General features: G+C 42.4%; 1 long non-coding RNA gene across 1 annotated transcript in view; it reads left to right on the top strand.

Annotated features, from left to right (window-relative positions):
• The window catches only part of LOC102376685, a 49,366-nt gene that overhangs the window by 708 nt on the left and 37,670 nt on the right, over nt 1-10,988 (top strand). The window lies entirely within an intron of this gene.

Raw genomic sequence — 10,988 nt, 5'->3', positions numbered from 1 at the left:
GCCAGGGCCGCCCCGCGCCGCCCGCCCCCAACGGCCGAGCCCCGAGCGCGCACGCGCCGGCCTCCCTGAGTCAGCGCCTGCGTGCGCGCGCGCGGACAGGCTGGGCCCGACCACAACCGCCCTGGCGAAGCGCCCGGCCGCAACCAACTTCCTCGCAGCTGAGGGGGGGGAAGGGTTGAACCAAGGGAATAGAGTGTGGTAACCGCCTGCCCCGGACTGAACCAACTTCCAGATCGGGGGACGTGCTGGGACGAGCAGGGTCAGCCCCGCTCAAGCTGCAGGGCCTGGTTTGAGGCCGCCCTGCGCGAGGACGGGGCGCCCCGAGCAGCGGGTCCCGGGGGCGGGGTGCTGAGCTATCCCCGCCCCGCAGGGAGACCTCAGTGAGCGGAGACTCAGCCTCTAAGGGAGCCGGGGTAGGGGGCTCGCGCAGTGAGACCTGGTGGGGGTCTCTGCAGGCCCCCGGGGTCTGAGGGGCGGGGTCACACATCTGCTGCAAACAATGCCCAGAAAAAGATCACTCACCTGAAAATCCTAATAAATTAAACTGACTGCAGAGCCGGAAGGCAAAAGCAGCGTCCCAGGCAGGACATCTCTCACCCTGTGCTGGGATCCTACAGAAGTAGGAGCCCCTGGGCCCACCTGAAGGCCCCGCACAGGAAGGGAGAGGAAGGCACTCAGGGTGTTTCAGTCCAGCTTGTTGCTGGCACAACCCAAGGGCTGCCTGCTCTCGTGTCACAGGTTTGGGCTCCAGTCAGTCACAGCCACCTCAAACCTGAGGCCTGTTTTTAACCCAAAGCTTTCACTTCATAGATCACAGCCCTACCTTAAGGGAAATAGCAAACTGACTTAAGGGGCTGAAGAAAACCAAATTCTGTCCTGAGCTGTTGCACTGTGAGCAGCAGCCGGTCTCATGGGGCCCAGCCGTGAGCCCCGACCAGGGTGCCTCCCACTAGGACTCCAGCAGATAAGTGCAGGCACAGGCCAGGCAGGGCTGCTCTCACTGCCCAGCCCTCTCTGCAAGGAGGTGAGCACTGAAGTTAGTTTTTTAAATGTAGTGCCCCTCAATTCACAAGCGTGGAGGGTGCGTCATGTTGAAAAAGGTTGAGAGCAGTGAGGTGTAGGATGGGAACCCTGCAGAGCCTCCAGGATGGTCTCCAATGGGATCTATCTGAATTTATGTCAGTTCTTCTTTTGAAAAAGTGCTTATCCACAAGAAAAAAAAATCCTTTAAGGTACCTAACACTATGTATTCATCCTTTTACTTGTTCTAAAATCTGTACCCTATAACTGAGTTCCCTGTCTTCTGACTCTGCTCTTGGGGTCTGCATCTGGAATTTGTGTTAATAAGCATTTTTAGCTGTACTTCATGACTTTGCAGCGGCTTGCTTGTTGCAGATGTGATTAATGTTTTCAGTTATGTCCAAAAATACGATGCCATTCCTGTCCCAAGGAGTTTACAATTAGTGTGAATAGACCAAACTGTTCAGACTAACTAATACATGGAAATGCTGTTCTGGATGGGGTGTCCCCTTATAGCCTTTAATTAAAGTATATTTTTACAAAAAATACTTTAACATACAGTACTTGATACCTCTTGCTTGCTTGCCTCTTCCCTACATCCACCTCTTCTTTTATGCACTAAATTGTCTTATAACTGCCTTAATTGGATGGATAGCTTCATGCAAAGGGTACCCATAATGTGTTCTGAAACTAATATTCAGCTGGCTTCTAAAAACTAGGCTTGTGGTGATGTTTTGTTTTCATGTGAAGCATAAAACATCTGAAGGGTTTTTTTTGTTTTGACTTGTTTTGAGGACTGTGCTAGCAAGTATAATAAAGTATGTGTATAAATGTTTGCCATTTAGGAGCCTTAATTTTTTAAAACAAGCTGCAAAATGTCAAGTCTATGTCATACTGCATGAACTTGAAAAAGCAAAGAGAAACAAAATTGTGGGTTCCGGTTTTCCCCCTTTTGTAAATCACATGTAACCTTTATAATGTGCTTTGGCCTGCAAAAACTAAAAGTTCCAGTATGCGGTGATTCAGGATGGTGACATTAAGATGAAATATGGTATGCTTGGACCTTCAGTATTAGTTGCCTGCATCACTTCATTGGGTGCAAACAGCTAGAATTTGCTTCCTGTAACTTAACTGGATGTAAATCTCAAACTTGCTGCTGGGGGAAAATCTAGTTTTGATATGCATGTTTATTTTTATTTGTGTATTTTTTGCCAAACTCTTTGAGTTTTGTTTTTGGACAAATAAAATATCTAATGCTAATCTCAGATAAGTTTCACATGCTTTAGATGTGAAACCATAAATCAGCCTGAAGCTTTTAGCATCTTAAAGCTTGAAAACACTACAAATGTAACAAATATAATTGGCTAGGAAAGTAAATCCTAGAGAAGTGGTATATTACTGTTGGAGTTGGCCTCCACGAGCTTAATTAATATTAGATTCTTATATAGCATTCACTCACTAGGCTTCACAGATTCTAAGTCTGGGAAATTCAAGGTCAAATAAAGAACCTACAAGCTAAGTGCTTAGTATGTTGCTGTTATAGATTCACCCTTCTGCTTGTCTGGTTGTTGAACAAACATATTATTGACCACCTTTCTATTTCCTTCCTAGTTTCATCCAGAGCACAGAGAAAAGCAGCACAGTCTTGTACAATAGGCCTACATCCTTACCAGTAAAGAAAATTGCCTGAGGGTTGGGTGGCAATGCTAGTCTTAACAAGTCTGTAGAATGGATGTCCTGTGATTGTTGCGTGGAACAGTATAATTCATTCTCTCTTCAGTGAATATCTCTAGTTTTCTTTTACTCATGTAGAAGATTAAGGTGAGTTTGGGGGTGATTCTAGTGACATTCTTTTAGTCCAAAGTGTGCTGTTCATCACAAATTCTGCTATGGAAAAGTTGTCTAATATTTCATAGGAACAAAACCAATACGATTCTAAAGAAACCCAGAATTTAATCTAGAATTTAAAAAATTTCCTATAATTTTTGGACCATTCCATGTAAATCTAGGGAGAAGCTATAATTCTCTTATTCTATAGTATAGTTTAAAAATGGATATAATTTTTTTTATGGAAATATTCTGAAAAGCAGAAGGAAAGCATGACTCCTTAGTCGCCTTACTATATTATTATCAATATATCAATCACCTAAATCTTTATATATTTAATCGACTCAGATTCAGACAATAGTTTATCTTAAGAAAGGACTGCAGAATTAGATACAGTATCGGTGAAGTTTTTGTTTGGAAGTCCTAAAGCACAGCACAGTATGGGCAGTTACTATGCTGTGCACACGGTGCACGGTTAGGTTTTGTTACTATGTCGCAGCACGCTATACTAGGGGAGTGCGCCACTACGTCACCTTAGCTGGTGATCACATGTAGACCCGCACAATTGCTGTGTCGCTGTAGGGCGATGTTTAGACATGCCCTGTGATGCTTAGTTTCACTTATCAAACTGTAGATTTGTGTCTCCAGAAATAACATCCTTGTTAGCAACAGTATATGAAGATGAGAGATAACAGATCTGATTACCTACCTTTCAGCCCTATTGCCTCTCTACAAGTTTGTGTACACATGGTCAAGCCCTTACCTCTGTCTAAAAGTACAAAGTTTCAAGAAGTTAAATGAACAGAGGATCTTGAACAAGAATGCATTTTTTTGCAGAAAATAATGATTAAATCGAGGCTTCCTGACCAGTGATTTAAGTTATGATTTGAATCAATTTGATTTAAATCAAATCCACCCTGATGAAGTTTCAAGGTCAGCCATCAGTTTGCTAAATTGGGCCGTCTTATTTTGCCAACATCATTCAATGTATTTATAAAAACAGTATTTAACAAAATTAAAGAAAGATTTCTCTACGTTTCAACTATATGCTCTTTTTCCAAAAGGAGCTTGTTAGTTGAAGCTCATACAACATGAAAGATAGAACACCCAAATCAATAGTTAGTTTGGATTATTCATGGCTTTTCTGTCATCCTTTCACTTTGCAACCTCATATAATTTTTGTGCTCTATTGCATTTTGGTCTTTTTTGCACATCATACTTTTCCAAATTGCTTTTAAGGTAACTGACAAAATTATCTGAAGCACACATTTTTCAGAAATGCTGTCCTGGAAAAATGCAGGCTAACTTCCATTTTAATGTTTTGGGCCTATATTTCTAACCTCTATGACTGTAGAAATATTATATTTTCCCAATTTTTCTCAGGGGGAACATGTATGTACGGAGATAAATGATTGGCAATGATGAAACTTAATTTTATAAGTATGTGTGCATAAAACCTACAATTACATTATTCAAATATCTCCCTCCAAAATTGTCTCCTACTTAGGAAGTATGTTTTCATTTTTCAAATTTGCCATTGACCCTCCCTGCATTAGTGAACACAGCAGTGAGTTTGTAAGTGCCTTTCATGTAACTACATGCTATACCATGTAGCAAGGTTTATGTGCTAGATCCTCAGTCTTTGAAGCCAGGGATTATTTGCATTGGGTTATCTGTTGGTAGCAATTCACATCAAACTCCCTTTTCGTTAAAGTAAATTGTATGTAAATCACAATTTGCTAGTGGTGACTGTCACGGCGGAGTCCCACAGGAGGGCTGTGATCTCCCTGAGGTCCCTCTCACCGTGTCAAGTCCGGCCCAAGGGCACCCTCTTATTCTCGCCCACCACGTCTTTGATGGTTAGATAAAGTTGGGAGGCTGCCTTACGACTCCCTGGGCACCGTTAGCTGGGACCTCTGTCCCCGTGTGTTCCCGGACCCCCTGGGGGTCTCCCGGTACGATGGGTGCTCCAGGCACCCTAGCGTTATGGGCCACGCGTGGCTCCTACCAACCCCTAATACCACGCCCCAAGCCTCGCAGATGTACCGGATGTTGGTCCGTCAAAATACACGCCCGCTCTCCTGGGCCGCCTCTGTGATCTAGCCCACTCCGGGCTCACCGCACTGCTATCCCCTCTCCTCAGGGACAACCGCAGCACCACGCCCTCGTCACTCTCTCCCCAGGTCTAAATTCCCTGGGCCTTCTCTAAAACAACCTGGCCCGCTACGGGACTTCTGGCCGAGCCTCCGGTCCCTTAGGCCCACCGCATGGCTACCCTCTCTGACCCAGGCTCACCGCACTGCTATCCCCTCTCCTCAGGGACAACCGCAGCACCTTGCCTTTCTCCTGGGGCGTTGTACCACTAACCCCTTCCGTCAGGGTCCACCACAGCACCCTACCCCTGTCTGAGGTCTACTGCCGTACTAGCCTACGACCGGGCTCACTATGCCCGTCCCGGGCTTCTCAATAAGGTGCTCCCCCTCTTCGGGGCTCACCGTGCCCACCTTGGGCTTCTCAATAGTCTCCCCCTTTCTCTGGGACTGGTTGGGCCCACACTGGGCTCCTCTAAAGTGCGCTCCCCCTTTCTGGGGCTCACCACACCCACACTAGGGCTTCTTACCAGTGCCCCCTTTTGGGGCTCATCATGCCCACGCTGGGGCTTCTCCAAAATGCCCCACTCTGGGGCTGGGGTCTACACACCCCAGAAGTTGCACCCTTCTCAGGCGCTGGAGCCCCCACCCCTCTGGGGGTCCCTATGAGGCCTCCTCCAACCCCTTATAGCCTCACCCTAGCCACCGGTGTAATAGCAAAGCCAAACAAACTCAAGCCTCCTGGCTATAACTCAAACCTAAGGCACTGGGCCATAACAACATAAGCCTCCTAGCTGCAATTCAACATCACCGCTCCAGCCTCTGGAGCTCTCACAAGCTATACTTGCTGTTAGGCTTCACCTCGTATCCTAACTGCCAGAGCTCCTACCCCTCTGGCTGCTGGCAGGGAACTGCCAGCCTGGCTTCAGCCCTGGGCTTTATAAGGGCCAGGCCCTGCCTCCTACAGGCCAGCTGACTCTCCTTAGTTGCCCCGGCAACCCACAGCTGTGCTCGTTAATGTCCTGCCAGGGCTCTCTCCCTGGCAGTTTCTCCTCTCTAGGAGCAGAGCACCGAGGTGCCCTGCGACAGTGACTAGCTGTTTTATTCTGATGTCAGACAGGGCTCTGTCTTCTGTATACAAACAAGTGCCTGCTAGAACAAAAGATGGGACAGATAGATTTACTTGCTTTTAAATAAGGCCCTTTACAGGCTCAGTAAATCATGCAATGCAGATACCCAGACAATCTCCTGTCAAGAACTTGTCTTCAGATTTGTAATATAGTAGTATGGATTAATGTAAAATTGGTCCAGTTTGAAACTACGGAAATCTTAGCCAGAGCTTCTGTCTGAGCTGGCTGTTTCTAGGGTTTTTGCCCACAAGACTTTCTTTCTCAGTTCTTAGCCCTTCTCTGGTCTCTCCACAACCTGTATCAGGCCTTTTTAATCAAATATTAATAGGATCATATCATTTGTCAAAGTATGGATTAGCTTAATCTGTTTATGTAGAAGTATAAATATTTATGTAAAATCAAAAGCATTTGGCTTTCATAGCATGCCCATCCATGGCAGTACAAAGCAACTTGGTGGAAAAGGTCTTATTCCATCATCTAAATGTGTTGATATGCAGAAAGGGACTATAGAATTTTTGGCTTGTAGAAATAGGCATGAAACTTTTGAATTGCCTGCAAATTGTCTTTTATTACATCTGTAAGACATCTTCCCAAGATCACTGTTAAGTTTTTGTTAGATGTTTTAAATATATATGTACACTTTGAATCTTACATTCTTTTGTTTTGTAAAATACTCATGAGTAGTCTCTAGTTATGTATCTGATAAAATATCAACAAAAATATTTGAACATTCATTTAATGCAGGAATGCTTACCCTCCAGCCCACAGAGTCTTGGCATCTGGCCTGCAGGGCTCTGCATGGGTCAAGAAATGTGGCAGCAGGGGAGCAGTGGGAGCTAATACTGCCACACCTCCCCACTGCCAAATTCCCAAGTCCCCCACAGGCCACGACCATCCCCCATGACCTGATGGGCTCGGGCCATGCCCCCTTCCCCTGCACAGCTGGTTTGGGGCGAGGTGGCATTTAATTTCTTCCAAGCTATCCAGGTTAGGTCTGGGCCATGGCCTCTTCCTCCCAAAGGGTCAGATTATGCCCCCTCCCCATTCCACAGGGCCAGCTGGACCACATAGCTGGACGGAGCCCTGTCACACCTGACCTGGGTGCCAGATTGGGTCTGCTGGCTGGATCTGGCCCACAGAGGGAACAGGTGTCACCCATCTGCCCCACTGTACAAAAAAGTTGTGTACCACTGATTTAATGTACTGACACACACATTAAAAAGGTACTTTTTTGCCTTGCAAAATTGTACTTCTCATTCAGCTTAAAATACGTAATATTCAAAATATAGTAGCTATAAACATGCCATAACATTTGAGGATAAAGCTGCTCTTCCATTTCTTCCTGGCTTCTTTCTTCATCGATTAGTAGTTGGAAGGTAGGGTTGTGACATCCTCATTAGTTCAGTGATGTACTCCTAATTAAATCAGTTAATCAATCCTTTCTTCCTGTTTTTATCTATGCTGTTTGAATCCTAATGAGGAGGAGGTTGCCTAATGTAGTGATTCTCATCCTGGGTGCCATGCCTTTTAATCCTTTCAGGGGTGTTGCACAGTGCTATGCAGTGTTACCACTATAAGGTATGCAAACATGACTCACAACATAGACTCAGAGATTTCAAACAGGATTCCATAATGTTTAAAACATTCTGACCTATTGTATTTTTTATGAGTCTTTTCAAGAATTGCTCTATTATTTTTCTGTAGCCAAAAATCAAGTGGAAATTAAGAGCTGACATTTTCCAAGGGGTACCTTCAGTTTAAAAAGTTGTAAACCACTGTCTAGAGGTTAAAGCCCATAGATAGTGGTAACAAAACAGACCTAGGTTTACTGTGGATCCTCTTCTGACTTGATTCGAGATTCTGGGCAATTAGCTTAGACCCAGAACCTATTTCTTAAAAAGCTCTGACAAGATTCTGCAAGTGTACATTCACATGTGGAAGTGTGTTTTAGGGACAAAAGGGGGAGATAAGCTTCAACAGTCTTTTTTGAAAAACATATTTGTCATGAATGGACCATGTATGTACTGAGGACTTGTCTTCTGGCTCTCCACTTTGCACTGAGAGAATTAGTCATTGGAGAGACCAGATAAAAAGGTCTGGTATAAACACAGCCTTGGTGATGGGCCTGCACAGCTAACTTTGGGCACCTGTACACGTTGTTGACTTTGTCTAGATAAAAATATTCTTGGATTTTTTTGTCTCTTGTAACGTACTACGACGATTCTCATTTGATACTACGGGAGATTTACCTAGGACAGATTAGGAAAGTGAATTAGGAAATAAAAGAAACAAGATGAATAGTAAAAAAGATGTATGGAAATAAAGAAATCAGCAAGGCAGCTAGCCACATATGTCTCTTACTGTTAGATTTTGCTGTCAGTATTCTTGAGTGGGGAGCTGGAATGGAGCATGTGACAGTGAGAAGTGGTGGCATGACTGAAAGGTAAACAGTTTGTTCTAGATTTTCTCAACAATCACAGGTAGGTATTATGTTGGCCTTTCAAAAGAATAGGTAACAGGATAAAATAGTATCTATATAAACTTAGCTAAAACTAACAATAGTATTAATTGCAAAACAAATACATTTTGGGGAGAGAAAACACAAAATGATTTTTTTTCAACTCTTTCTAAAGAAACAATTAAACAAGGGGTATAGTACCATGTTGCCCTCTTCACACAAGTAATACTAATTCCACTGTTACTTCATGGAACAATATGCCTCCATAGTACTATTTTCCATATATCAGTTCCTTGCAAAAACAAACAAAGAGAGATATTAATGGGTGTAATGACTTTAACAATACCTTGGACAAGCACCTAGCTGGAGTCATCTGACCCAGCGTTCTTTCCTGACCAGGGCAGGGGTTCGGACCCAATGATCTACTGAGGTCCCTTCCGACCCTAACATCTATGAATCTATTAACTAAAATTTGATAGGTTTTCTGTACTGTGTTACATCTGCTCTTTCTTACCAGCCACTCCCCAGTGATCACAGGTAAGAAAATCCAGCCTACCATTCCAAGCTGTTGGATCAGCATCAAGTTGCTGATATGGGCCCTACACAGATAGAGAATTGGCTAGCTAGGGCTGAGGGAGTCTTGTGTGTCTGTCCCTCTTCAAATTAAAATAGACACAGTAACTTAATTATGTACAGATACGTTATTAGACATTCACAATATTTTATATTGAATCTACTTTTATTTTAATTAATTGTTTTTCTCCTGGGCTCTGTTAGAAAATGAATGCCCAATATTAAAGCAATCATGTTACTTCCTGTACTTCCATTGGTATAATGGAAAGCAAATTTAGCCATTTCTGGAAGTGCTGAAATGTGCCAACTTACGCTGCATATACATAAGAGAAAAATGCTTACTGTTTAATTCAGTGACATTATATTAGTGAGCAGCACTGAATAAAAGACATTTTTTTTTGTTTTTTGACCTATATTCTACAAAATTTAAACTCCTTCATTTTTTTCAATTTTTGTAAAGATATATGACACAGTTATTGAAAATAAACTTGTAAATTTTGCCAGTGTTCAGGACTGGAAAGGCATTGGGCCAGTTTTCAACTGTCTTGGGATACAAGATTCTATTCACTAGATGTAACACTTATTCCATAACAATAAAATGCATATAGCAGTAGCATATTAAAAGGGAAGTGAGCAGAATGTGGTAATGAACAAAAGAGAAGTGGGTAAAAAGTCAGGAAAATTAAAACTAATGCCAGCCATTTCCTGCTATGCTTTAAAAAGCCTCAGCTTTTTTTAAAGATCACATGAATTCCTTTGCATTTGCCATCATGTGCTGGGAACTCACACATTTTTATAAACAGATTAAGGTGAAAGGCTTGTCAGTATCTGGACTAGAAACTTTGTAAGGAAAGCATCAAGAAGAGTGAGTGTTAATGGATAAGTGATATTCTTTCTGAGTCGGTACCGATCTAACAATAATAGGGACACTTTGCTTTAAAAGCAAAAACCTGAGTACTCAGAATCTTTGAATATCCTGTTGCACTCTACTCAGAACACAAAACAAATTGCAACTACCCTTTTGGTTGCAATTGTGGGGGGTTTTCAAAACTGTATATGGTCATACACAAACAAAATATTTTGCCATTGCTGTTTTCAGGATTATTTTTCTTCATTAAATAAGCATGTTGCTGGGCAGGTAGCAACTTACCATGACGTTTGCTGTTGAAGTGATGTCTTCCGTTGTTCAGCAATTCTTTGCAGTGAAGAAGAAAGATCATTCCCAATATCTCTCGATGAAGAGATTTCTGCTGTACATGATAGTGCGCATTGTTACACGAAGAAAAATCTGTTCTGCCTTAAAGCTCCCCTCTCATTTATTGCATATTCAATTAAAATACATTCACAAGGGGACTAGTAAATACAATATTGTAGTTATATGTCTTTTTGTAAGGTACAGGTGAACTAAGCTAAAAGGTTATGGAGATAAAGATTTAGGATCCTAACAATGTATTTTTGTTTTCCTTTAAGAATGAAAAGTCTAGAAATACAACATTTGCATGTACAAAGGAGTAATCACTGGAAGTTAAAAGTTGCAAGATATTTTTATAATTTTAAAGTGTCATTTTTTTATTTTGCATAAGTTAAAGGTATTTGCAAATTAATTAGTGATAATGAGGCTCTGTCACATGAAGCACTTTTTAGTCTAACCAATAAAACTGGAAAGACCACATACTTTAGTAACACATGGATCAGGTCAAATGAGAGTTAATTTAATTTTGTAATCATTACTTGGGGCTATTGACCCTTTGTCCCAGGACTGTAAATTATTAAAGTCTCTTCTGGCTTTTAAATTTTTGGTGTTTTAATAAAAGTGTTGCCTATGATTCTGTTAGAGCTCTATGAAAGTGTCATTCATTAATATCGATCTGTATGGTTTAATTTTGGCAT

The sequence above is a fragment of the Alligator sinensis genome, unplaced genomic scaffold (assembly GCF_000455745.1).
Source record: "Alligator sinensis unplaced genomic scaffold, ASM45574v1 scaffold717_1, whole genome shotgun sequence".
In the NCBI taxonomy this organism is placed as follows: domain Eukaryota; kingdom Metazoa; phylum Chordata; order Crocodylia; family Alligatoridae; genus Alligator; species Alligator sinensis.
Note: the sequence above shows the minus strand (reverse complement) of the source record. Positions and strands in the feature narration are given on the sequence as shown.